Raw genomic sequence first — 10139 nt, forward strand, 5'->3', positions numbered from 1 at the left:
GCACTTATGAATTAATATAGGTAGAAAATAAAGAGATTATATCTAGAGACAATATTGCCCTTGTGTCAGAGGTTGCTTTTGAATTCTGACTCTATTTCTTAACCATTAGAATAAACTTGGATATGATACATACTACTCTAAAAATTAAATTGTGAGAGGCAGCATATTAAAAGTGTTAAGAACATAGATTTCCAGCTCTGCCACTGTGTGAAGGTAAAAAATTATTTAAATTTTCTAAGTATCATTTTTCCTCATCTACAAAATGGAAAAAGTAATTATAGTTACTTCAGAGGGTTATTTTGAATTTTTATAGAAATTAATATTTAGTGAATTTATGCTATTTATTAAGTCCCTGTAAATTCTAATATTTTTATTTTTTCTAAAATGTAATTGGTAAGAGTACTTACCACATACCCTTAAGAAATAAATGAAATAAAGCATATATAAGTACTAAATAAATATTAACTCTTTTTTGGAAAGGGCTCAAATGCACCCAATCTCCCTCAGCTTGGCCAGCACGTCCTCTGTGGTCTCCACCTTGACACTGGCCGTGTGCTGAGGTGGGTCTTCCAAGCTAATCACAGAGAACTTGGAGGTCAGGTCCATGCCCAGGTCCCCAGCCTTGATCACCTCGATCTTCTTCTTGGCTTTCATGATGTTGGGCAACGTATCATAGTAGGGCTCGTTGAGCTACAGGTCAGCAGTCACAACACCAGGCAGCTTCAGGAGCAGAGCCTCCAGGCCTCCATCAATCTCCTGCTTCCCTTTCACCTTGTCCCCTTCCAGCGTCACCTAGGAGATGAATGTGCCCTGTGGCCAGTCCAGAAACCCAGCTGTCATCTGCCCTGCCTGGTTACAATTATCATCGATGGCCTGCTTGCCCATTCTACCTTCCCCTTCTCTGCCAGTTTGACCAGGACCCAGGCCACCTGCAGGGAACCCAGGAGATCTGCCTATGCAACCCGCACCTCCACGTGGATGCCTCGGTCTGCACCCATGGCCAGAGCGGTGCAGATGGTCTCCTGGCACTGGGCAAGCCCACAGCTGACAGCAAGGATTTCCTTCACCAGCTTTTTCTCCTTGAGCTGCACGACCTCCTCCACCGCGATCTAGCAGAAGGTGTTCATGGAGCGCTTCACGCAGTCTGACCGCACCCATCCTGTCGGGCTTCACCAGGATCTACTCAGCCGGGAGGGAACTGGCAGGGTCAGGGGGAAACAGGCGAGAAGGCGGTTGTGGGGGTAGGGGGTGGCCGAGACGCCAAGCCTTGCCCAGGCTGGATGGGGCCCAGAGGGATGTGGAAAGGGACAGGACCTTGTCCATGGTCCCACAGCTTCAGGAACAGAGAGGGTTAGAATTCACAGGTGGGTGGAGGCCACCTTTGCTCTCAGACATTCACTGAGCACCAGGGACATCTGACACGCTCATCCTACTCTGTGGCTGCTCCTTGGGCCTGAAAGAGTGTTTCACAATTTTTTCTTTACCATAACCCGTAGCAAGAGGTACATTTTACAATATTCCAAAGTGTATTATAAATGCATGCATACATTTATATAGAAACATAAATACCATGGCAATATAAGGTTTGGTGATGAATTCTAACCCTTCCATTGTACACCTTACCCTGACATTTTCTATTCTTTTTTTAAAATTAATTAATTATTTTTTAACATCTTTATTGGAGTATAATTGCTTTACTTTGTGTTAGTTTCTGCTGTATAACAAAGTGAATCAGTTATATGTATACATATATCCCCATATTCCTTCCCTCTTGCAACTTGCTCCCTCCCACCTTCCCTATCCCACCTCTTTAGGTGGTCACAAAGCACCCAGCTGATCTCCCTGTGCTATGCGACTACTTCCCACTAGCTATCTATTTTACATTTGGTAGTGTATATATGTCCAAGCCACTCTTTCACTTCCTCCCAGCTTACCCTGCCTCTTGCCTGTGTCCTTAAGTCCTTTCTCTATGTCTGTGTCTTTATTCCTGTCATGCCCTTAGGTTCTTCAGAACCACTTTTTTTTTTAGATTCCATATGTATGTGTTAACATGCGGTATTTGTTTTTCTCTTTCTGACTTACTTCACTCTGTCTGACAGATTCTGGGTCCATCCACCTCACTACAAATAATTCCATTTTGTTTATTTTATAGCTGAGTAATATTCCATTGTATATACGTGCCATGTCTTCTTTATCCATACATCTCTCAATGGACTTAGGTTGCTTCCATGTCCTGGCAAATGTAAATAGTGCTGCAATGAACACTGTGGTACATGACTCTATTTGAGTTATGGTTTTCTCAGGGTATATGCCCAGTAGCAGGATTGCTGGGTCATATGGTAGTTCTATATTTGATTTTTTTAAGGAACCTCCATAATGTTCTCCATAGTGGCTGTATCAATTTACATTCCCACCAACAGTGCAAGAGGGTTGCCTTTTCTCCACATCCTCTCCAGCATTTATTGTTTGTAGAGTTTCGATGGTGGTCATTCTGACTGGTGTGATGTGATACCTCATTGTAGTTTTGATTTGCATTTTTCTAATGATTAGTGATGTTGAGCATCCTATCCTGTGTTTGCTAGCAATCTGTATATTTTCTTTAGAGAAATGTCTATTTAGTTCTTCTGCCTATTTTTGTATTGGGTTGTTTGCTTTTTATATTAAGCTGCATGAGCTGCTTGTATATTTTGGAGATTAATCCTTTGTCAGTTGCTTCCTTTGCAAATATTTTCTCCCATTCTGAGGGTTGTCTATTCATCTTGTTTATGGTTTCCTTTGCTGTGAAAAAGCTTTTAAGTTTTATTCAGTCCCATTTGCTTATTTTTGCTTTTATTTCCATTTCTCTAGGAGGTGGGGCAAAAAGGATCTTGCTGTGAGTTATGTTCTGCCTATGTTTTCCTCTAAGAGCTTTATAGTGTCTGGCCTTACATTTAGGTCTTCAATCCATTTTGAATTTATTTTTTTTTGTATGGTATTAGGGAGTGGTCTAATTTCATTCTTTTATGTGTAGCTGTCCAGTTTTTCCAGCACCATTATTGAAGAGGCTGTCTTTTCTCCATTGTATATTCTTGCCTCCTTTATCAAAGGTAAGGTGACCATATGTGCATGGGTGACCATATGTGCATGGTTTTATCTCTGGGCTTTCTATCCTGTTCCATTGAACTATATTTCTGTTTCTGTTCCAGTACCATACTCTCTTGATTACTGTAGCTTTGTAGTATAGCCTGAAGTCACTGAGGCTGATTCCTCTAGCTCCGTTTTTCTTTCTCAAGATGGCTTTGGCTATTCGGGGTCTTTTGTGTTTCCATACAAATTGTGAAATTTTTTGTTCTAGTTCTGTGAAAAATGCCATTGGTGGTTTCACAGTGATTGTATTGAATCTGTAGATTGCTTGGGGTAGTATAGTCATTTTCACAATGTTGATTTTTTCAAATCCAAGAACATGGTATATCTCTCCAGCTTTTTGTATCATCTTTAATTTCTTTCATCAGTGTCTTATAGTTTTCTGCATACAGGTCTTTTGTCTCCCCAAGGAGGTTTATTCCTAGGTATTTTATTCTTTTTTGTTGCAATGGTAAATGGGAGTGTTTCCTTAATTTCTCTTTCAGATTTTTCATCATTGGTGTATATGAATGCAAGAGATTTCTGTGCATTAATTTTGTATCCTGCCACTTTACCAAATTCATTAATTAGCTCTAGTAGTTTTCTGGTAGCATCTTTAGGATTCTCTATGTATAGAACATGTATCGGCAAACAGTCAAAGCTTTACTTCTTCTTTTCCAATTTGGATTCCTTTCATTTCTTTTTCTTCTCTGATTGTTGTGGCTAAAACTTCCATAACTGTATTGAATAATAGTGGTGAGAGTGGGCAACCTTGTCTTGTTCCTGATCTTAGTGAAAATGGTTTCCTTTTTTCACCATTGAGAATGACGTTGGCTGTGGGTTTGTCATATATGGCCTTTATTATGTTGAGGTAAGTTCCCTCTATGCCTACTTTCTGGACAGTTTTTGTCATAAATCAGTGTTATATTTTGTCAAAAGTTTTTTCTGCATCTAGTGAGATTATCATATGGTTTTTATCCTTCAATTTATTAATATGGCATATCACATTGATTGATTTGCATATATTGAAGAATCTTTGCATTCCTGGGAAAAATCCCACATGATAATGGTGTATGAACCTTTTAATGTGTTGCTGGATTCTGTTTGCTAGTATTTTGTTGAGGATTTTTGCATCTATATTCATCAGTGATATTGCCTGTAGTTTTCTTTTTTTGTTACATCTTTGTCTTGTGTTGGTATCAGGGTGATGGTGGCCTCATAAAATGAGTTTGGGAGCATTCCTCCCTCTGCTATATTTTGGAAGAGCTGGAGAAGGATAGGTGTTAGATCTTCCCTAAATGTTTCATAGAATTCACCTCTGAAGCCATCTGGTTCTGGGCTTTTGTTTGTTAGAAGATTTTTAGTCACAGTTTCAATTTCAGTGCTTGTGATTGGTCTGTTCATATTTTCTATTTCTTCCTGGTTCAGTCTCGTAAGGTTGTGCTTTTCTAAGAATTTGTCCATTTCTTCCAGGGTGTCCATTTTATTGGCATATAGTTGCTTGTAGTAATTTCTCATGATCCTTTGTATTTCTGCAGTGTCAGTTGTTACTTCTCCTTTCTCATTTCTAATTCTATTGATTTGAGTCTTCTCCCTTTTTATCTTGATGAGTCTGGCTAAATGTTTATCAATTTTGCTTATTTTCTCAAAGAATCAGCTTTTAGTTTTGTTTATCTTTTCTATTGTTTTCTTCATTTATTTTTCAGTTATTTTTCATGTGATCTTTATGATTTTTTCTGCAAACTTTTTTGTTGTTATTGTTCTTCTTTCTCTATTTGCTTTAGGTGTAAGGTTAGGTTGCTTATTTGATATTTTTCTTGTTTCTTGAGGTAGGATTGTATTGCAATAAACTTGCCTCTTAGAACTACTTTTGCTGCATCAAATAGGTTTTGGTTATTCATGTTTTTATTGTCATTTGTCTCTAGATATTTTTTGATTTCCTCTTTGATTTCTTCAGTGATTTCTTGGGTATTTAATAGCATATTGTTTAGCCTCCCTGTGTTTGTAATTTTTACAGATTTTTTTTTCCTGTAATTGATATCTAGTCTCATAGTGCTGTGGTCAGAAAAGATACTTGATATGATTTCAATTTTCTTAAATTTACTGAGGCTTAATTTGTGACCCAAGACACACTCTATCCTGGAGAATGTTCCATGAACACTTGAGAAGAAAGTGTATTTTGTTCTTTTTGGGTGGAATATCCTATAAATATCAATTAAGTCCATCTTGTTTAATGTGTCATTTAAAGCTTGCTTTTCCTTATTTATTTTCATTGTGGATGATGTTTCCATTGGTGAAAGTGGGATGTTTAAGTCCCCTACTATGATTGTGTTACTGTCAAGTTCCCATTTTATGGCTGTTAGCATTTGCCTTGTTTATTGAGGTGCTCTTGTGTTGGGTGCATAAATATTTAAAATTGTTTTATCTTCTTCTTGGATTGATCCCTTGATCATTAATTTTTCCTGTAATTGATATCTAGTCTCATAGTGCTGTGGTCAGAAAAGATACTTGATATGATTTCAATTTTCTTAAATTTACTGAGGCTTAATTTGTGACCCAAGACACACTCTATCCTGGAGAATGTTCCATGAACACTTGAGAAGAAAGTGTATTTTGTTCTTTTTGGGTGGAATATCCTATAAATATCAATTAAGTCCATCTTGTTTAATGTGTCATTTAAAGCTTGCTTTTCCTTATTTATTTTCATTGTGGATGATGTTTCCATTGGTGAAAGTGGGATGTTTAAGTCCCCTACTATGATTGTGTTACTGTCAAGTTCCCATTTTATGGCTGTTAGCATTTGCCTTGTTTATTGAGGTGCTCTTGTGTTGGGTGCATAAATATTTAAAATTGTTTTATCTTCTTCTTGGATTGATCCCTTGATCATTACATAGTGTCCTTCTTTGTCTCTTGTAATAACCTTTATTTTAAAGTCTATTTTGTGTGATATGAGGATTGCTACTCCAGCTTTGTTTTGATTTCTATTTGAACAGAATATCTTTTTCCATCCCCTCACTTTCAGTCTGTAGGTCTGAAGTGTGTCTCTTTTAGATGGAGTATATACAGGTCTTGTTTTTGTATACATTCAGCCAGTCTATATCTTCTGGTTGGAGCATTTAATCCACTTAAATTTAAGGTAATTATTGATATATATGTTCCTACTGCCATATTCTTAATTGTTTTGAGTTTGTTTTTGTAGTTCTTTTCCGTCTCTTGCGTTTTCTGCTTAGAGAATTTCCTTTAGTATTTTTTTGTAATTCTGGTTTGGTGATGCTAAATTCTCTTAGCTTGTGCTTGTCTCTAAAGCTTTTAATTTCTCTGTCAAATCTGAATGATATCCTTGCTGGGTAGAGTAATCTTAGTTGTAAGTGTTTCCCTTTCATCACTTTATATGTCCTGCCACTTCCTTCTGGCTTGCAGAATTTCTGCTGAAAGATCAGCTGTTAATGCTATGGGGATTCCCTTGTATGCTGTTTGTTGCTTTTCCCTTGCTGCTTTCAATATTTTTTATTTTTATTTAATTTTTTAAAATTGTTTAATATGTGTCTTGGCATGTTTCTCATTGGATTTATCCTTTATGTGACTCTGTGCTTCCTGGACTTGATTGACTATTTCCTGTCCCATATTAGGGAAGTTTTCAACTATAATCTCTTCAAATATTTTCTCTATCCCTTTCTTTTTCTCTTCTTCTTCTGGGACCCCTATAATTCAAATGTTGGTGTGTTTAATGTCCCATAGGTCTCTGAGACTGTCCTCAATTCTTTTCATTCTTTTTTCTTTATTCTGCTCTTCAGTAATTGTTTCCACTATTTTATCTTCCAAGTCACCTAACCATTCTTCTGATTCAGTTATTCTGCTGATTCTTTCTAGTGAATTTTTAATTTCATTTATTATGTTGTTCATCGTTGTTTGTTTTTTCTTTAGTTCTTCTAGGTCCTTATTAAATGTTTCTTGTATTTTCTCCATTCTACTTCCAAGATTTTGGATCATCTTTACTATCATTACTCTGAATTATTTTTCAGTTAGACTGCCTATTTCCTCTTCATTTGTTTCATCTGTTGGGTTTTTACCTGGCTCTTTCATGTGCTGCATATTTCTCTGTCTTCACATTTTGTTTAACTTACTGTGCTTGGAGTCTCCTTTTCTCAGGCTGCAGGTTCGTAGTTCATGTTGCTTTTGGTGTCTGTCCCCAGTGGGTAAGGTTTGTTCAGTGGGTCAAGTAGGTTTCCTGGTGGAGGGGACTGGTGCCTGTGTTTTGGTGCATGAGGCTGGATCTTGTCTTTCTGGTGGGCAGGACCACTTCAAGTCGTGTGTTTTGAGGTGTCTGTGAACTTATTATAATTTTTGGCAGCCTTTCTGCTAATGTGTGGTTTTGTGTTCCTGTCTTGCTAGTTGTTTCACATGGGGTGTCCAGCACTGGAGCTTGCTGGTCATTGAGTAGAACTGGGTCTTTGCATTGAGATGGCAATCTCTGGCCAAGCTCTCACCAACTGATATTAAAAGGGGCCGGGAGGTCTCTGGTGGACCAATATCCTGAACTCTACTCTCCCACCTCAGAGGTTCAGGCCTTACAGCCAGCTGGAGCACCAAACCCCTGCCAGCCACATAGCCTTAGTAAGCTGAGACACCAAGTGGGGAGTAGGAAAAATAGTGTCAGATACTTTCCTCACCAATTCTTGGATACTTATTTGGAAAAAAATGACAAAAATATAAATAAAAGATTATGCACAGTACCTTGAAGGAAGCCTGTGTCTGTGTGCGGCCCTAGATCTTATGCATCATTAGCTTCATTGTCCATCAGCCTCTGGGAGATAGCCAAGCAGAAGACAGGGATGAGAGTCCTCTGGCACAGGCCACAGCAATTACAGGCACTGTGATGCCTGACAGAGGGAGATACGAGAGGCAGCTGCTGAGGAGAGCTGGAACCAGACCATGTAAAAGTTTATAATCCATGACAAGGAATCTTTACAGCGAAGTCAATGACCTTCTTGACAGCCATAATCGCACACAGCTCCACCATCTTCCTTCTGCAGCAACCCTATTAACTAGTTTTTAATAAAATATTTTACATGGTGATTACTATGCCATGCATAACCAGACACATTCTTAATTTATTACATTCTTTTACATAAACAAGCATAATCATAGGTTTGTGTAAATGAATATTTAATTCTTCCCTCACTTCAAGATTTATCCTTTTGATAACTCCTGAAAGGCATATACAAGTGGCTCAAAAACAAAACTGACACTTTAAATATCCTTTGACCTTGCCATGAACTTCAGTAAAAGTTTATTCTCTTGATTCTTTCAATTGAATCACTTCAGATATTGAAATGAAGTTTGTTTTAGTTGATGCATAATTCATTGAAAATATCCAATGTATGATGACATATTGAATTTAAAAGATTTTAGACCTTTCACTTTTCCTTTTATGTCTAATGTTTGCTTTAATAAATATTTTACCTTTTTCCATACATAATAAGTGATCTCTATTTCCAGTTTACAGATTTGGCTGGATTAAATGCCATCTTCTACAATCTTATATTTGGTAGTTTTGAAAATCTTTTCCCAAATTGGATAAATTTTTAACTTCAAAACACTTTTGAAAAACTTCTCTTCAATGTCAGTTTCAGTGTGTTTCCAGTGGGTGTAATTTGTGTGTGTGTGTGTGTGTGTGTGTGTGTGTGAAAAGATTTACACAGGAAGGATTTTTTTATCCTGTGACTGAAGTTGTTAGCCTTGATGGCTCTTGCTGGACTCCTTACCACAGAACAATGTCTCTTTACAACTGATGAAAGAAGCTAGCTTATTTGTCTAGAGACATCTATGAGTTTTCATTACTTAATTTTCATCTAAATGCATACTCTAAGTAAAAGTCCAGGAAATTTGATTTTATTCCTAAATAAATAACACTGTAATCAAAGGTTGACAAGAAATTCCTAGGAGGTTTTAAAAAAAACACCTTGAAGTAACCAGCTCCTTGGATTTAGCCCACTGAGAGCATAATTTCTGTGCAACTTGGTAAACAACTCCTTGGATTTATCCCAAAGAGAGCATAAGTTCTGTGCAACTTGAAAAGTGTGAGCACTTCTACTTTTCTCCAGGCATGATTATTAGTGCAGGGGTTGCTACCAGAAGGATATAGAAGCCAGAGGTGAATTGAGAATACATGAAATCTAGAGAAGAGGAAGCTGTGTCTACCTCTAGGTTTTCCTTGCCTGAGTTAAGGGGCACATTTAATTCTGCAAAACTATGAAGTATTTCTGAGTAGCAGAGAGCTTTTGGATTCAAGACTTAAACTATTCCAACTTCTCTGGTATGGTGGTCATAGTACTCCACAGAGAGAACTGATAAAGTGGAATTACATTTGTCTTCAGGACACCCTATCTAGAATTTCTCCCCGAATTAACTTTTGAAAATATAATTAATAAATGGGCTATGAAAGTTAATGACAGGACATTAGAACAAAAAGAATGAGAAAAGAGGTTTAGAATAATGGCAAATAACATTGGGTAGGTACTTATGAGTTCTCTTGATGCCAACACTTGGAGAGATATCAAGTATGATGAACATAAGTATTGGAGAAAGAAACCTTTATTATATTTTTGACTCTGTCATTAAGCTAGCTGTGTAACACATTTAAATTTTGTTCTATGGTGGCCTACCTAAAATCAAGATGATAATTCAGTGTTATTCCAAATGTGCTCCTTGATATTTTTATTTTTTTTAATTGAAGTATAGTTGCTTTACAAGTTTGTGTTAGTTTCTGCTGTACAGCAAAGTGAATCAGCCATACATATACATGTATCTCCTCTTCCTTTTATTTCCTTCCCATTTCGGTCGCCGCAGAGCATTGAGTAGAGTTCCCTGTTCCATAGAGTCTATTCTCATTAGTTATCTATTTTATACATAGTAGTGTATATATATCAACACCAAGCTCCCAATCCACCCCACTTTGGTAGTCATACATTTGTTCTCTATATCTTTGTCTCTATTTCTGCTTTGCAAATAAGTTCATCTGCACCATTTTTCTAGAT

General features: G+C 37.2%; 1 pseudogene; it reads right to left on the reverse strand.

Moving 5' to 3' along the window:
* Positions 1 to 483: 483 nt before the first annotated feature.
* On the reverse strand, positions 484 to 8122 carry LOC112390644 (electron transfer flavoprotein subunit beta-like; annotated as a pseudogene).
* Between the last annotated feature and the right edge of the window lie 2017 nt (positions 8123 to 10139).

The sequence above is a fragment of the Neophocaena asiaeorientalis genome, unplaced genomic scaffold (genome assembly GCF_003031525.2).
Source record: "Neophocaena asiaeorientalis asiaeorientalis breed wild unplaced genomic scaffold, Neophocaena_asiaeorientalis_V1.1 scaffold371, whole genome shotgun sequence".
NCBI lineage: Eukaryota > Metazoa > Chordata > Mammalia > Artiodactyla > Phocoenidae > Neophocaena > Neophocaena asiaeorientalis.